The sequence below is a fragment of the Phascolarctos cinereus genome, unplaced genomic scaffold (genome assembly GCF_003287225.1).
Source record: "Phascolarctos cinereus isolate Bilbo 61053 unplaced genomic scaffold, phaCin_HiC Scaffold_4;HRSCAF=312, whole genome shotgun sequence".
NCBI classification, from domain to species: Eukaryota; Metazoa; Chordata; class Mammalia; order Diprotodontia; family Phascolarctidae; genus Phascolarctos; species Phascolarctos cinereus.
The window spans coordinates 218,286,302-218,305,311 of record NW_027555847.1 but is presented as its reverse complement, the minus strand read 5'-3'; the positions used below and the strand labels follow the sequence as shown (position 1 = coordinate 218,305,311).

Sequence of the window (19,010 nt, the reverse complement as noted above, 5' to 3'; positions counted from 1 at the left end):
AGACTGGGTGGTGGAGCCCAGGCACTACCTATCCGGGAGCCCCGACCCCTTCCAGGATTCTAGGCTATGGCCTCAGCCTTGGATAGGGGACTCCGGAAACTTCGCGGGACACAGATTCCAGGTAGCAGCAATCCTGACACAATCCTGACCCTGATCCTAACCGTAAATCCATCCGTTCACTCGATCTGGGAATGGGAATCTAGGAGCAGGTCTCCTCAAGGTACCCGATCTACAAGGTTCCCTCTAGTCTATCCAGACCAGGAAAACCTTTCTTAGTTCTGTAATCTGACCGAATACCGTTACACTCCGACTAGAGGCCAAAGCCGTAACTGGGCACGGAGGAAAAGCAAACCCGAGCAGTCCACTTGGATTCCCCTTCCCGCCCCCCACCCCACCCCGCCCAGGACCGCAAAGCCCGTTTAGGATTCAGCATCGCCCTACAACTTCCAAGAATCACGCGTTCGAAGTCCGAGGCCCATTTTTAACACCTCCCAGTCTCCTCCAGTCCTCCCAGCTAATCGCACTCTCTTTATCACACCGCATCCCCCCCCCCACTTATTTTTTTAACCCGCACTTTAAAGGGTTAACGGCTCTTTGTTATCTCTAATTTTAATCCTCAGATGGGTCGGCGGCTCACGTTGTTCGGATCTGGTAGAGAGAAAGCGTTAACTATTATCTGCTTCTAGCTTGACCATCTGCTGTTGCAGAAAATTCAAAACCCTGGAGATCTACTTATATCCACATCGTAAACGAGAAAAGATGTTTTAATTAAGGGAAATCAGGTTAACTTAGCTCTAATTTACAAGCCGCCTGCCTAATGAATTGTCTGTGCTGCTCTCTCTTTGTAGAGAGTAAATCTGAGGATCCCTTTCCTCCGCAGTTCAGACACTAATTAACTAACCAAGAATTTTAGTAGCACACCCGCCTTTCGCCTAATAGTTTTACCTAAAGCCAGCCCGGTCATTGCTTATACAAATTGCCAATTAAATTTGATTGATATAATGAAATTGGATTTTATTTTTCACTTACCTTCTCTCTTTCTCCCTCACTTTTCATCATTTTTACCCCCTCTACCAAGAAATACTCACACTCGCGCCCACGCACCCACACAAATCCCCCCAATCAAAATAATGATGCTAATAACATTAATAAGTTTTTCTCCTTTGGCATGCCTACACGTGCCCGGCCAGGCCCATGACTGGAAGTCCATCCAGGCCAGCCTCCCGCGACTGGTTGCCTGAGCTAGGCGAGTTAGGGCTGTTAGTCCAACATTTCTATTAGAAGTTAACAGGCGTAATCTTGTTTCCAGATATTTATCCACGTTCGGAGGGCTGTAGTTACATGTTTGAAGTTAGGGGGGAAAAGTGAAAGATCTAAGCAGCCATTCTAAAAATACATTAACAGTTTCCAAAATCTATATCGCTGCTTAATTAAATATGTTATCCTGTTTATAGGATCTGTGGCTAATTATTTAGAGTCATTTAATCTACTCAATTTGCACGTTAATTAAAAAGCACCGGTTTGCATTGTGAAGGCTGGAGGGTTTGAAGGGGAGACAGCGACGTCTAGCGGGAATCTGGGAGGGTCACAGCAACTTTCTTGGTAGAGAGGTTTGGTCTCTGGGTCGGTTCTCAGTATCGCCTCATCTTCTCCGGCGGTTTAGGAGTTTCTAGAGTAAACAAATCCGGAATTATTTATTTCAAAGAGGGATGGAGAGGTGGGATAGCCGAGGTAGGAAGACCTAGAAGACTAAGGAAGGGTGGTCATTGGGAAATAGCTAGTCGGCCTTCGAAACGGGCAGCTCAGCCTAAACCGGGGTTGGGTGGGGGTGAGAGGGAGGGGGCGGCAGGCAGTTCCCAAAATGCACTTTTAATCCTTCGAGGGAGCTCAGCGTACACAGAGCTAAGAGTAGCCAGAAACACTAATGCTAGTCTCCCAGATTCAAGTACAGCAGAAGTTCAGGTGTTTTTGAGTTAACTCGAGCAACTCGAGTTGTTCTGTTACTTTGAGGAAAAAGAGGAGGAAAATCTCTTAGTTGGTTTGGGGAAAAGGGAAACCAAGATCCGCAGCATTTTCCTGGAGCCCTCCTCTCCTACTACCCTCATTCAACCCTGGCCTAAAGAATCCTTCTCGACCCTAAAGCAGCATCCGGGAAGATTTTCCGAACATTCCCGAGGGGCATGTTCCCCAAGCTGGACTGGTCTGCCCAGCCTGGTTAACTGATAAATGATGAAGCTCCCCCTGCCTCTCAATTGCTTCCTAATTGTTTTTCTTCCCCAGACCTGTCCCCTTTCACTCCCATCTGTCCCTTTCTGACGGTGTGTGTTTTGGCCTTTGTTCCTGTCCCCTTTATTGACACCTTTTTTCAAAGACCGCTTCTGTCGTCCTTCACCAATCTCTTCTGCCCCATTAACCCATCGGCACGAGGCTCTAGCAACAAAGAACTGAAATCTGATCTGCCGCTTTATTGAATCTCCATTGTCTGCCTGCTAATTCTTCATTGTCCCTCCAGCTTGCTCCTGGACCAGGGAGGTGGTGGTTGTTAATTGCATCCCCCTTCTCTAGCTCCTCACCTACCAAAGCTAGGGGAAGCTCGGGATGCAGATTACAATATGAGAAGAGACGAAGTTCGCCTCACCAAAATGCCCCTCCACTTCACCAAATAAAAATTCTCAACTTTTCAGTCCAAGAAAGACCAAGGAACTCTTTTCTCTTTGAGGGGGCTGAGGAAGGCAGTTGTTTTTAATTTCACCGAAAACATCTGTGCACAACAACGAAAATTACACAGGCATCTGATCTTTCACGCTTGAAATGGACTATTTTTCTATGTGTAGGAACGGTAGTTGGTCCAAGCTACTTAGAATGAAGCTGAAATATAAAAAGTGTCCAGGAAAGGGAGAGAGTAGGAGTATTGTGGTAGCATCAGGTAAACAAAGACTAATCTGTCAAATGCCACCCACATTCCATCTTCCTCCCCAAAAGAGAAAACGAGAATATTTTGGACTTACATGTTACTTTTTTTTTTACACAAACTCTCAAGCATTTTTCTCTATATTATAACAAATATTTCTGTTGCAAAAAGAGAGACATATTATTCTTCCCATTTTACAAATGAGGAGAAACTGAGGCCCTATGAAATTAGACAATGTAAGGTCTCACAGGAAGTCAACAGAATTCAAGTTATAGGTCACATTTGTGGATTCCCAGGTCTATTCTCTTTTTATTAAACTATGCCTTTGAATAATCCAAGCTATTTGTGGGAGAACCTGCATAAGAAGATCATGGGGGGGGGGAAATGGAGATGTTTATAGCAGATGACAGAAAGGAGGTGGGGGTGGAGATAAGATGACTTTCTTCCAGTACTTGAAAGCCTAGAAGAATAAGGATTTGACTTTTTCTACCCAAGCAGAAGATAGATGCAATGGGTAGAAATTTTGCTGGTACAGATTTTGACTTGACATAAAGAAAATCTTTCTAACAATTATAGCTCCTCCAAAATGGAATGGGTTGCTTTAGTAGGCACTGAGTTCTCTCGGAGGTGTTCAAGATTAACTTAGGATGGGCATTAGTGTTGAGGGACAGGTTGCACCAGATGTCCTGTAGGGTCTCTTCCTACTCTAAGATTTTGTACTTCTATGATTCTGTTCTTATTGTTTCTAAGGTAGATTCAGAAATATGCAAATACATTCACCAGTCAATTTAAAGATAAAAGGATACGTGATCTTTGACTCAACTTGAAAGCTTCCAAGTCTGGGAAAGGGACTTCCCCCCCTTCAGACAGAAGACTCTGTTTCTGCTATGTGCCAAGTTTATTTCAATGGAAGAATTCCTTAGATGATTTGCTCTTTGTTGTTCTGACAAATTTGAGGACATGGAGGTGGAGAGATGGACAAAGATCAATTTATAGACAGGGGATTCACTTTGTTCAAAGATTGACTTAGTCTGCTCAGTATTTTATATATACATATATACATATATGTGTGTATGTATATATACAAGCCTGTATGTATGTTTGGTCCAGTCCTATGATTTAATTGATGTAAGGCAAAATCACAAGTAGGAATTCAGGCACCTAGGGCAAATTCAGTCAAGTAGAAGACACAGAGAACAGTCTCCTCCAGACCAATGCAGTCACAGACATTGAAAAAAGGGATGAGCTGTTGCCCAGAGTCCAACTTCAGCCTTTGGATCAGTAACTAACCATAAGGAGGAGGCAAAAGAGGAGAAAGAGGGAGGCTGCAGTTGTGAGGACGGTAATCCCAGGAAAGGAACAGGACCCTAAGAGATAGAGACACCTGGCATTTTCCTGATGGAGGACCACAAAGTGCAGGCACAGTGGGCTAGAGCAGGGCCTCCAGGCAGAAGGCTCCCCACTCCTCTGTAGGAGTCTGTGTAGGAGAACTTGCAACCTGGATGTTGATTCCCTAGGGAGAGGCCTCAGTTACCTCAACTGAGTTACTACAAGCTCTGGCATAGAGATTTCCCAGTGTGGAAACTCCCTCCCTACCAACTCAGAGCCACAGCTCCTCTACAGATTGAGGTTTTGAAGAATTGCTTGGGAAGAGATCAAATAGAGAGAAAGGACCTGTATGCAACCAAAAAATATATGTAGAAACATTTTTTGTTGCTGTACCTAATAGAAGTTCACAGTTTCATATATAATCCTCTTTTCCTGTTCTTTTTATATTGAAGTAAGATTGTAGGATGATAGATTTAGAGCTGGAAACTTATTTAACAGATTAGGAAACCAAAGCCCAAAGAGGTCAAATGATTAAGCCAGGGTCATATATCCAGTTAAATCTCTGAGGTAGAATTTGAATCCAAGTCTTCCTGATTTCAAGTTCAGCACTCCACTTGCTGTATTACATAGCTGCCTCAGTGTTCAAGATTGTTAAATTTGTATTTTAAAAAAGAAGAAGAAGAATGCCAGGTGGTGCAAATGATAGAGTGCTGGGCCTGGAATCAGGAAGACCTAAATTCAAATCTAGCCTCAGGCACTTGCTAGCTGTGTAATTCTGGTCAGGTCACTTAATCTGTGTTCACCTCAGTTTTCTCCTTTCTAAAATGGGGATAATAATAGCACCTACCTCTCAGGGTTGTCGTGAGGATCAGATGAAATAATAATTGTAATGTGCTTACTTAGCACAGTGTCTGGCACATACCAAAGCACTACGTAAATGTTATTAGCATCAGAATTATTATTATTTTTAAAAGAAAGAAAAAAAGGTTGCTGTGATACTGAGAAATTAAGTAGCTTGCCCATGGTCATATAGCTAGTACCTTCCAGAGGCAGGTTCTGAACTTTAAATTTCTTGACTTTAAGGCCAATCCTTGATCCAATGTTACATTAACTCTTAATTTAAAGTATTTGTTGTTCACTCATTTTTCAGTCAAGTCTGACTCTTCATGACCCCATTTTGGGTCTTCTTGGCAAAGATACAGGGGTGGTTTGTCATTTCCTTCTCCAGCTCATTTTACAGATAAGGAAACTAAGGCAAACATAGTTAAGTGACTTGTCCAGGGTTACACAGCTAGTAAATGTCTGAGACCAGATTTGAATTGTAAGCCTGGCACTCTATCTATTGTGCCACCTAGCTGCCCTATAATTAAAAATAAATAGATCAGTAATAATAAGCACTTGTGTATTTATAATCCCTCTAACATGATTTTCTCAGGTCCCTTTTTAAAGTAAAGTCTCTTTTTAAAGACTTTTCCCCACACATACTTTGGAACATGTATACCATAAATGAGCCTAAAACTTTCCAAATCTACTTCAAAAGACAAGTAGGTCTCTCACAACTGTGAATGGCATAGCTAGTCTAGATAAAAATAAAATACCATTTTTCAGTTTTGAGTCACTTCTTTTTTTGGTGAGGCAATTGGAGTTAAGTGACTTGGCCAGGGTCACACAGCTAGTAAGTGTCAAGTCCCTGGTCTGAGAGTGGATTTGAACTCAGGTCCTCCTGACTTCAGGGCCGGTGCTCTATCCATTGTGCCACCTAGCTGCCCCTTGAGTCACTCTTTAAAAGTTTCATTGATCCCTTTTGTTTGTCATTTCCCTTCCTCCCTACATTGGCTTCTCCCTAGGAAAAAAGAAAATAAACCAAGCAGACCAACAGAGTGCCTATAGCTAATAGCACATCTGACTGTCCATACCTATAGTCTCTCACTCCTATGCTATGAGGAGAGCTGGCTTTCCTGTTCCTACCTAGGTCATTATTCCTATGAGGTCAAAGGGAGTGTTGGGCATTACAATTCACTAGATCGGCTATTATTTAGTATTGTAGTCATTGTGTAAATTTTCCAGGTTCTGGTTTGTTTTTTTTTCTCCCACATTTTGCATCAGTTGCTACTCTCACTACTTTACTTTAAATGAAGTCATTACATGAAAAACAAAAAGACGTTAATGTTCTTTGTTATCTTCACATGTTATCCAAAAAAGAACTTTGGGGATCCCACTGACAATTCTTTTCCTGACAAAGTCCCATCTTTTATCTTTATTTATTTATTTTTATTTTTAGGCAATTGGGGTTAAGTGACTTGCCCAGGGTCACACAGCTAGTAAGTGTCAAGTGTTTGGTCTGAGGCCGTCCCATGCTTTATCTTGATGAAACAAAGAGTCTTGAACATTTCTCCTTGATTCACAGAATTTGTTAATATATAATTTACTATTTCAGAGAAATCAATGAATTTCTTTGACTTCAAGTCTCTTTAACTTGGCCCAACTCAATAATGCAAATACACATTAAACACCTACTATGTAAAGCATAGTACTTAGTTCCATTGCTTTGCTACAAGGTCAACTTACATTATTATCTTGCTCCTAAAAGATGTTTGGAAAACTCTTCTAAAATTTGTTCAAAATCTTGCAGTGTTTTTTTCCCCTAACATTTAAAATTTGGACTGCTGAAATAAGATCTAAATTAATACCTAAGCCGGTCTTATGTTGTTGTGTCCAACTCTTCATGACCCCATTTGGGGTTTTCTTGGCAAAGACACTGAAGTGGTTTGCCATTTCCTTCTCTAGCTCATTTTACAGATGAAGAACCAAGGCAAACATGGTTAAGTGACTTTCCTGGGGTCACATAGCTAGTAAGTGTGTGAAGCAGGATTTGAACTCATGCTCTATCCACTGTACCACCTAGCTGCTGGTCTTAGCATATTCTGCATCAATTCATTTCAATAAACATCTATTGATGCAAAAGGTATATGCAAAAATAAAAAGCGTCTAAAAATCAAGTAAAGAGTTAATGATAAAAGGAAGAACAGTTCATAAGCGCCACAAACTTGAGGCTAAACAAGCACAAAGGTTTAAAGATTACTGGCTTTTCAATTCAAGTAATTATGCTGAAAGATGAGCAACGATGGGGAAGAATAATGTCACAAAACCAAATTCTACCAGTCTTGTAAAGGGTGTGTAATTTGGGGAAAGGACAGCGAAATTCAAGGATCAATCCGGACTTAACACCCCTCCCATAATCCCCTCTAAAAATCAGATCCCCTCCCCACACCACTCCCACACACACCCCTCCCCCACTTAAGACCCAACAGGAAAAGTCAAAGTGTCACTTGGGAGGCAGTAAGAGGGGAAAAGGGGGCAGTAATGAAAGTTCTGTGGTCATTCATATGGTCATCCCAGGCCATCTGTTTTAAGCATCAGTCCTTTATTTCTCTTTATTGTTAAAAAATTAAAGATATGCTGTTAAAGTTAGCCTTCAATCCTCTCTGTGGTCATCAATGTCAGTATCTGAAAACAAAAACTAGCCCCCACAGTGGTAGACACTTTCCTCTTTAGTTCCATTTTCTCAAATTAGATGATAAAATCTGTGACTATCCTAGGGCCCCAGAACAGACTCCTTGGTACAGTGAGTCCCCCACGTGTTCCCTTTTCTCAGTTTTGGGATCTGAATCAATATTTGCTGGACTCATATTGCTCCAGTATTTGCCGGACTCATATTGCTCCAGTATTTGCCATGAGTGGTCTAGTTTTAGCAAATAAAATGAGAGCCCCTGGAAATGTCATTTTGTGTTTTTCCCTGCCTGAGTATTTTGAAATTAGTGCACTTCACCAAAATCATGCTCTTTTCCTATTCTCATGCAGCCAAAACTCCTAGCAATTGCAGGATTGGGCTTTTAATGAGCATTTTCTTGATTTACAGCAGCAATGAACAGTTATCTGCTAATAACTCCTTAGTTTAGAATTAAAAGGGATAGAGAAAATAAACCAAATTGCAAAGATCAGCTCTTGTTAAATAAAGTCATTGTGGAAAAGACACATAACAACATTTTCATGCATCAGATAAATGAGATCATGGGCTCATCTTTTGTGGACTGTAATTACTCAACACTACTTAGCAGCCATAGCACTTATCCTATGAATATTTAGTGGACATTAGTTCATTAATTCTAGTATCAACTCTCCCAGATAGATCAGAGGCAGGGAAACTGAGGCAGAGGTTACAGGTGATAATGGGGAAAAAAAGGAATCTAAAGATGGGATGTGAACAGTCTGAGCTTCTAGCTCCAAACCTTTAATGATTTTGGCACATTAAGGGTCTCTGTTGACTTAACCCCTCTCTTATTCCAGTGATTTATAGCAGGTAGGCAGGAGGCTAAATTACTCCGAAGAAATTCATAAACAAAGGTATTGTTGAAGGAATTATTTTCCTCCCTTCCTTTATTTTACTTTGGTGTCAGATGTCAGGTATATACCACCTACTAAGAGAAAAACAAGAATACTTAAGATAATCAGAATTAACTTTAAGTTAAAGATGATAGCAATAATGAGATCCACAGCAACGGGAATAGAAAGTCTCTAGTTTATGAAGATAGGCAGTAAGTACATGAAAGGAAATTACATAATTAACATGAACCTCAAACTACTATGATCAGAGTGAATACAGGCAGAGTTTGAAATTAAGGCTGGAATCATAAAGTGTCTCCCTGTTCTTCCTCTCTACCCCAACCATTGGGGATGCCCTGAATTCCTATAGGAAATTAGGTTTGTTATCTGCAGAATGCTGAGTCCTCATTAGGAGAAAAAGCTACAAGTCCTGTAGAAACAAATATTAATGAACAAGGTGAATTAGACAATGTCTTTAGAGTAGAAATCCCTGGGGACTAAGACCTCTTTATATCCTTTTTTCTCAAAGCAGAGCTCCTTAGACCATTATGGTGCTTATAAAAAAAATAATAGTCCCCTCAAAATCCGACCTGTCATCTATGTGATAAAAGGGTGAGAAGGAAGGCAAAGTAAGGGAATACCAATCGAGATAATGTACAGATAGAAGCTCATGTGCTCTGAGACCCATATGGCAGCTGGGAAGGCCTGGCATGAATCTTGAAAAGCTGGGCAGTTGGGCTCTTGAGATGTCCACTTTTTGGGTGAGCACCCCAGCAGCCAGTCTGGTCAAATTGCTCCTACAGATCTAAGAAATAGACAGCGCAGCATAAAGTTGAATGCTAGCTTTACTGGATACCATCAGTTTAACATGTAGGAGAACAGAGAAAATGACACTATTCCTCTTCTAGAATCACAAGAAAGCAAGAGAGATTGGAACAAATAAAAAATATTCTAACCACTGAAAATGCTTCAGGGAAGATGGTGTCAATCATTAAAGTGGACAAACCATGATTGTGCATGAAATGGACTGAAGACATATACTTTCATTATGCAACAATAACATAGGATAAGAATAGCAACGAGACTTGCGATTTTGTTGGTGTAGGGAATTCCCAGGTGAAGAAATTCCCTCTACCAATGCTGGTTGGCATCTTCTCTGCAATTCATAGTTTTAAAGAGCTGCCTGGAGCACTGGGAAATTAAATGATGCCCAGGATCACATAGACAAAGTGTTACAGAAATAGATCTTGAACTTACAGCTTTCTGGTTTTGAGAGTAGGTTGTAATATCACTATTTTGATTTTCCAAGTTTTAGGCAAAGACCTCATACTATTTTTTTGTTAACTATACCTTAAGCTATAAGTCACACAACAACGTATTGCCAACAAGTGCAAGACAATCATGCAAAAACAACCAACTTTATCCCTTAACCTCAGATTAAGTGAACTAACAGATGAAACTGAGGTACTATTAAAATCTGAAGATGGAAAAATTGAGGACAGTGAAGCCATTGAAAATGTTCACTTCATTCAAATTCCAGGAACAATGCCTAATAATGAAAGAGTCAGTAAAAACCACACCAGAGTCTAAAATTTAATTTGAAAAAGAGTTGTTTATACTAAGATTGGAATTTCAAAAAGTCCTTTTGAGTTCAGTGGCATTAATCCAATTTTAGTAGACCAATTATACCAAAACAGAATGATTTTTAAAAGCTGGTACCTGGTATAACCATCATGAATTGAAGCATTCTCTCACAGATTTTGACAGAAATTATAAAAACATTTCAGAGGTGCAGCAACCATTACCAGGGTATCAAGGAATACATCTAAGGACAGGTTTCTGCCTTGGCAGGAGAAATTTGAGCAATCTACTGTACTGAAAGTCAACAGCAAGGCTTTGGAAAATTGCATGCAGTAGAAAACATGAATACTATATTGCTCAATTAAAGCAAAAACATAGGGAACGGAATCTGGAAAACAAAAGCATATCAGAAATCTACATTCTCTTAATCAGAAGATGAAAATAAAAGTTAAAAGGTTGAAGCAATACAAGAAGTCAAAGCAGAACAAATACACAATTCAACATTATTTAAAATTTTTATTACAAAGATGAGAAATTTTTAAAAAATTTAATTATAATAAGGGTCAAGACAGAACTTTCAAGAAGATAAAGGTGGAGAATGTTTGATCCCCAATGGTTATGAGAAATTCAGTGCAACGAAGATTTGAACCAACAAGGTTGAATAAGGAACAGATAATGAACAGCAGAAGCCACATTAAGAGGGGCAATGGTGGGGAGTGGGGGCTGAAATTGTAGCCTCACTTTAAAACTAAAAAGCTGCAAGGTATGACAAAATCCATCATTATTGATTCAGATCCTTCAGAGTGGCATATGAATTACTAAAAAGGAATCTTCCTCTCAGACATAAGCCTGAGCCCATATTTCTTAATAGAAGATAGTACTTCTTCTATGAAAGGATGAGAACACTAGTAATTCCTCTAAATATAGGCTAATTAAACATTTATTTACTTTATACAAATCATTTACTGATTTTATCCTGAAAAAAAATCTGTAACACACACAGGAAAAGAACATAATGCCTAAAAGATGAAAAAAATAGTATGCCAAAAAAAATCCCAGAATATGAAGAGGAAATTATTACCAAATAGGAAATTATGAAGTTACCTGACAGTATTGTAACATAAATTTACTTTTGTTGATTACTGCAAATCTTTTGACTCAGTTCTGCACTCATGGATTATTCAAGCATTACAAATATATAAAATAGATGCAAGTATCATGAGAATGCTAGAGCAGTTGATGTCCACATGGAAAACTGCTCACTCTTTAAAATGTGCTGTGGGGCAGAGCCAAGATGGCAAAGAGAAGCCAGGAAGTTGTCTGAGCTCTCCTCAGTTTCCCTTAGAAACAACATTAAATCAAGACTCTAAAAGAATTCTGGAGCAATAGAATCCACACAATAGGACACAGTGAAACAATTTTCAAGCCCAAGATAACTTGGAAGGACTTCAGGAGGGGTCTGCCTCACTTGGGCAAAGAGGGAGTGGAGCCTGGCACAGGCAGTGTCCAGGCAGTGTCCAGGCAGGCCAGCCAGAGGCTCTCAGCCACTGCACAAATCAGCAAGGGAGGCCTGGGGTCATGGCTCAGCAGGCCAGCAGCACAATAGGCTAGCTGTGAGGCCTTCAGCCCAAGCACAGTAGGTAAATTGCCAACCCCAGAATCCAGGGCACAACAGGTATGACTAAGCCAGGACACCCTAGCATAGTGGGTAAGCCACCAGGCCCAGAGGCCACTTTGCAGAAAGTCAGTGACCAGTCCCCTGGCTCCCAGTTCAAGAAGCTTGAACAGTGCTCCCTCTATGCCAGAAGAATAGCTCAACTTTTAAAAATGAGCAAAAAAGAAAAAAGAGCCTTGACCATAGAAAGCTACTATGGCAACAGGGAAGATCCAAACAAATTCAGAAGAGGACAATATCAAAATGCCTACATGAGAAACCTCAAAGGGGAATATGAATTGGTCTCAAGCCTAAAAAGTCCTCTTGGAAGAGCCCAAAAAGGATTTTAAAAGTCAAATAAGAGAGGTAGAAGAAAAATTGGGAAAAGAAATGAAAGGTATGTAAGAGAATTATGAAAAAAAAGAATCAACAGTTTGGAAAAGGAAGCACAAAAATTGACTGAAGAAAACAATTCCTTAAAAAATACAATTGGCCAAAATGGAAAGAAAATCCACTGAAGCAAATAACTCCTTTAAAAGTGGAATTGGTTGAAGAGAAAAGAAGGTACAAAAGCTAATTGAAGAAAATAATTTCTTAAATATTAGAATTGGGCCAGTGGAAGCTAATGACTCTATGAAACATTGAGAATCAGTCAAACAAAATTAAAATAATAAAAAGTAATAGAAGAAAATGTAAATACTTCATTGGAAAAACAATGGACCTGGAAAATAGATCCAGGAGAGAGAGTTTAAGAATTGCTGGATTGGGGCAGCTAGGTGGCACAGTGGATAGAGCACCAGCTCTGAAGTCAGGAGGACCTGAGTTCAAATGTGACCTCACACCAAACATTTGATACTTACTAGCTGTGTGACCCTGGGCAAGTCACTTAACCACAATTGCCTAAAAAAAAATGCTGGATTATTTGAAAACCATGATCAAAAAAGGAAAAAAAAAAGCCTGGACAGTATTTTTCAAGAAATTCTCAAGGAAAACTGACCTGATATCCTAGAACCAGAGGGTAATATAGTCCTTGAAAGAATCCACTGATCACCTCCTGAAAGAGATCCCAAAATTAAAACTCAAAGAAATATTGTAGCCAAATTCCAGAACTATCAGGTCAAAGAGAAAATACTGCAAGTAGCCAGAAAGAAACAATTCAAATATCAAGGAGCCACAGTCAGGATTACACAGGACATAACAGTTTCTATATTAAAGGATCAGAGAGCTTAGAATATGATATTCCAGAAGGCAAAGGAGCTTGGATTAGCAACAAGAATCAACTACCCAGCAAAACTGAGCATAACCTTTCAGGGATAAGATGGATACAGTCAATGAAATAGGGGACTCTCAAACTTCCCTGCTGTAAATACCAGAGCTGAACAGAAAAATTTGATCTTCAAAAACAAGACTCAAGAGAAGCATAACAAGGAATGGAAAAAAATGGTATTCAATAAGGTTAAACTGTTTACATTTCTACATGAGAAGATGATAACTTGTAACTCTTAAGAACTTGTATCTCTATTGGGGCAGTTTATTTTTTTTAACTTTTTAAACTTACTTTTATTTTCTTTTTTAAAAAAAATTATTTTGCAATATGGCTAACATGGAGATATGTTTTGCATGACTTCACATGTACAATCAACATCACACTGCTTGCCCTCTCAAGGGTTAGCAAAGGGGCAGAAGGGAAGAAAATCTGGAACTCAAAATTTTTTTAAACGAACATCAAAAAATTTTTAAATGAAATTGAGGAATGTCTAACAAAGTAAATAAAATTATATTTTAAAAAGTTTTAACCAGATGTTTCATAGTTTTTAAAAGACACAAGGCCAAAAATTCATCTATGGTAGAAAATAGAGAAATTTCCCACTAACTTGAATTAGGCACAACTTTAGAGTTCTTTTTTGTTATTTTTTTTATTAAATAATTTATTTATTTTTAGTTTTCAACATTCACTTCGACAAGATTTTGAGTTCCAAATTTTCTCCCCATCACTCCCCTACCCCCACCCAAAGATGGCTTGCATTCTGAGTACCCTTTTCACCAATCTGCCCTCTCTTCTATCACCCCCTACTCTCCTATCCCCTTCTCCCCATTTTCCTCTAGGGTAAGGTGGATTTCCATACCCAATTGAATGTGTATGTTATTCCCTCCTTAAGCCAAGTCCAGATGAGAATAAGATTCACTTATTCCTTCTCACCTTCCCCCACTTCCCCTCCACTGTGAAAGCTTCTTCTTGTCTGTTTTATGTAAGATAATTTATCCCATTCTACCTCTCCCTTTCTTCTTCTCCCAGTATAATCCTCTATGAACCTTTAATTTTATTTCTTAGATATCATCCCTTCATATTCAACTCACTCTGTGCCCTCTGTCTATACATATATATTCTGTCCAACAATCCTAATACTGACAAAGGTCTCATGAGTTACAAATATCATCTTTCCATGTAGGAATGTAAATAGTTCAACTTTAATAAGTCCCTTATAATTTCTCTTTCCTGTTTACCTTTTCATGCTTCTCTTGAGTCTTGTATTTGAAAGCCAAATTTTCTATTCAGCTCTGGTCTTTTCATCAAGAATGTTTGAGGGGAAGCTAGGTAGCAAAATGCAGCTAGCTCTGCAACCCTGGGCAAGTCAGTTAACCCCAATTGCCAAAAAAAAAAAAAGAATGCTTGAAAGTCTTCTAGTTCACTGAAAATCCATTTTTTCCCCAGAAGGTTTATACTCAGTTTTGCTGGGTGGGTGATTCTTGGTTGTAATCCTCCAGAATATCATATTCCAAGCCCTCTGATCCCATTATGTAGAAGCTGCTAAATCTTGTGTTATCCTGATTGTGTTTCCACAATACTTGAACTGTTTCTTTCTGGCTGCTTGCAATATTTTCTCCTTGACCTGGGAACTCTGGATTCTGGCTATAATATTCCTAGGAGTTTTCCTTTTGGGATCTCTTTCAGGAGGTGATTAGTGGATTCTTTCTATTTCTATTTTACCCTCTGGTTCTAGAATATCAGGGCAGTTTTCCTTGGTAATTTCTTGAAAGATGATGCCTAGGCTCTTTTTTTTTTATCATGGCTTTCAGGTAGTTCAAAAATTTTTAAATTATCTCTCTTGGATCTATTTTCCAGGTCAATTATTTTTCCAATGAGATATTTCACATCGTCTTCTACTTTTTCATTCTTTTGGTTTTGTTTTATAATTTCTTGAGTTCTCATAGAATAATTAGCTTCCATTTGCTTCATTCTAATTTTTAAGGAATTATTTTCTTCAGTGAGCTTTTGGGCCTCTTTTTCCATTTGGCCAATTCTGCTTTTTAAGAAGAAAGAAGTTAAGGAGGTAAACAGAATTTTAGAAAAGTTAGGTATGATAAACCTATGGAGAAAACTGAATGAGGATAGAAAGGCATATGCCTTTTTCTCAGTGGAAAATGGCATCTACACAAAAATTGACCATGTGTTAGGGCATAAAAACCTCACAATCAAATGCAAAAAGGCAGAAATATTAAATTCATCCCTTTCAGAGCATGACACAATAAAAAATACATGCAATAAAGGGCCATGGAAAGAGATGAAAAATTAATTGGAAACTAAATAATCTAATCCTAAAGAATGAGTGGGTCAAACAACAAATCATAGAAACAATAAATAATTTCATCAAAAGAGAATGACAATAATGAGACAATATACCAAAATTTATAGGATACCATCAAAGCAGTACTTAGGGTAAGTTTCTTTTTTTTTTCATTTTTAGGCAATTGTGGTTAAGTGACTTGCCCAGGGTCACACAGCTAGTCAGTATTATGTGTCTGAGGCTGGATTTGAACTCAGGTCCTCCTGACTTCAAGGCCAGTGCTCTATCCACCTAGCTTCCCCTCAGAGAAAATGCAAATTAAAACAATTCTTAGGTACCATCTCACACCTAACAGATTGGCTAAATGACAGAAAAGGAAAATGATAAATGTTAGAGAAGATGAGGGAAAATTGAGACACTAATGCATTGTTGGTGGAGTTGTGAACTGATCCAACCTTCTTCATAGCAATTTAGAATTATGCTCAAGGGCAATCAAACTGTGCATACCCTTTGATCCAGCAATGCCACTCGCTTCTAGGTCTGTATCCCAAAAAAGATCCTAAAAAAGGGAAAAGGACCTACATGTAAAAATATGTATAGCAGCTCTTTTTATGTTGGCAAAAAACTGGAATTTGAGGGAATGCCCATTAATTGGGGGATGGCTGAACAAACTGTGATATATGAATGTAATGGAATACTATTGTCCTATAAGAAATGATGAGCAGGCAGATTTCAGAAAAACCTGGAAAGACTCACATGAACTTACGCTGAATGAAGTGAGCAGAACCAGGAGAACGTTGTACACAGTAACAGCAACGTTGTGCAATGATCAACTATGACTGACTTAGCTCTTCTCAGCAGTACAATGATCCAAGACAATTCCAAAAGACTCATAATGGAAAATGCTATCCACATTCAGAGAAAGGACTATGGAGTCTAAATGCAGATCGAAGCATACTATTTACACTTTTTTTGTTTTTTATGGCCTTTCCATTTTGTTTTCTTTCACAACATGACTAATGTGGAAATATGTTTACATGTATATACATTTACATGTATAACCTATATCAGATTGCTTGCTGTCTTGGGGAGGGGGAGAGGAGGGTAGGAGGGAGAAAAATTTGGAGCTCAAAATCTTATAAAAAATGAATGTTGAAACCTATCTTTGCATGTAATTGGAAAAAATTAAATCATATTTACAAAAATAGACAATCAACAAAACAATAAATAAAATCACAATTTATAGCAAAAAAGTAATGTTAAAATTGTCTTTACATATAATTGGGAAAAACAAAATACTATTTAAAAGGAAAAAAATAAAATGTGCCATGTATATAATAACATCCAAGAACCATTCATACAAAACATGGCATTTTTCAGGGAGATGGGAAGGGGGAGGGAATAAGCATTTATTAATCACCTGCTATACACCAGGCATTCTGCTAAGTACTTGATAAATATTCTTTCACTTAATCATCACTACAACTCTGTGAAGTAGGTGTTATTATTATCCCTATTTTGTAGCTAAGGAAACTGAGGCACAGAGAGGCTAAGTGACTTGGCCAGGATCACAGAGTATCTAAGGCTAGATTTAAACTTGAGCCTTCTGTACTCCAGGCCCAGCACTCTATCCCCCTGAACCACCTAGCTATCTCAGTTTAATACAGTTTAAAGCCATTGTTCTGCCCAGCCTTAAATCCATTCTCTCTCCTAGACAGAACTAAGTATGGGAATTGAACCAGATTCAGAGATTACTACCAAAACATCTTATTAACCCCTTGATATATACGGATGGCAACAAGCTATATGGTTCCACCAAAAAACTAATTAAATAGCTCCTTCATCTTATGGAATCTTTCTCCAATGATACCAAATATCATTTTGACTCATGTAAAATTTTTAATGCACACTAAGGAAACATACAGACTGAAGGCTTTGAGCTTGAATTTGAAAATAATATTGAACCAGTGGATGAAAGCAATACCTGAAGATACATGTTTAAAAAAATACTGTCATTCTGAAATCAAAGCACAGTGGGAAAAATACATTTAAATTAACTAATACCTATATAATACCAGTCTTGATGTACACTTTCAAATTTGTTAAATGGATCAAAACAGATTTGGAAAGCATCCTAACAAAACTCCACACAATATATATTAACAAAAATAGGGCCTATCACCCTGAGGCAACTATAGAAAAATTAATAAAATGGAAGAAGATTGATAGATATTTTAAAGTACAAGACAAACAGGTGGAAAGCCTACAATAATCCTTTTGGAATAAGAAGTCATCAATTAACTGAGCAATAGTAAAGACTGATAGCTGGCTCACAACACTGGATTTTTTAACTATAACCAGAAGTGTCTTATCTCTGGAAGTGACCTATGAAATTGCTAAGATCCAAGAGTGAAATTAAAAGGCCCTCAATGGGAAACATTCATATAGACTCAAGTCAACAATATGGATATGTGAGGCATTTGACAAAGGCTCAGTCCTGAGGTTTTGGAAATGGAAAGGTTTAGGATGACAATTCAGAACCAGTTCGTTATCCATAGTTATCCATAAGAAACCTGAACTTAGTAATCAATGTAGATTATACAAGGAAATAGGGGAGAGGGGGCAAACACCACACAGTAAATAAAAATTTAGTATTTACCAAATACTTAGCAACACATGACCAAAATGACACATCAGAAGCTACACCAACATGTATCCGATAAATGAGCATGGAAATTTCCATATCTTGTAAGAGTCTTTCATCTTTCATGGACTCACAAATATCCGTCCTATAAATGAATGAATGAGTGAAAAGGCATTTGTTATTATTGTTATTGTTCGGCTATGTCTGACTCTCCAGGACACTATTTGGGATTTTCTTGGCAAAGATACTGGAGTGGGTTGCCATTTCCTTCTTCAGTTCATTTTACAGATGAGTAACTGAGGCAAACAGGGTGAAGTGACTTGCCCAGGGTCACACAGCTAGTAAGTATCTGAAGCCTGAATTTGAATTCAAGAAAATGAGTCTTCCTGATTCCCAGCCCAATGCTCTATCCACTGTGTCACTTAGCTGCCCTGAAAAGGCGTTTATTTAGGGTTTATTATGAACCAAGCCCTACACTAAGTAATGGGAATAAAAATACAAAAGTGAGTACCTTCAAGGCACTTACATTGTAATCTGTGCATACAAAACATGCAAAGGAGTAGCTGTAACTGGAAAGGGTTGTTTGGATTCAGAAGGTTATACTGATGTATGGGAATGGAGATTGAAGTGCCAGGAGCATAGACTGACCTGCCCTTTCCAGTAGCAGTGGCAATATTCAATCAATCAATCAACAAGCATTCAATAATCACCTATGTGCCAGACACTGTGCTAGGTGCTGGGAACACAAATACAAAGAGAAAATAAACCATCGTCTCAAGAAGTTTATATTCTTGGGGTGGGGGAGAGGGGAGAGGAAACATAAAAAAAAAATTACCATTAGCTAGTGCCTCATGAGGCCTAGTATTTCCAGGTCAGTTCTAGCCATGCTTCATTCAATCCCATGGCCATCTTTTAGCCAGTTGTCTTGTAGTTGTACCTTAC

At 38.6% G+C, this 19,010-nt stretch overlaps 1 long non-coding RNA gene across 1 annotated transcript in view; it reads right to left on the bottom strand.

The window, feature by feature from the left end:
- Positions 1–813: 813 nt before the first annotated feature.
- The window catches only part of LOC110202493 (uncharacterized), a 109,566-nt gene continuing 91,369 nt past the window's right edge, over positions 814–19,010 (bottom strand). Inside the window, exon 3 of the long non-coding RNA XR_013486034.1 lies at positions 814–1,669. This is a non-coding gene — a long non-coding RNA (uncharacterized LOC110202493). The remainder of the gene's footprint in view (positions 1,670–19,010) is intronic.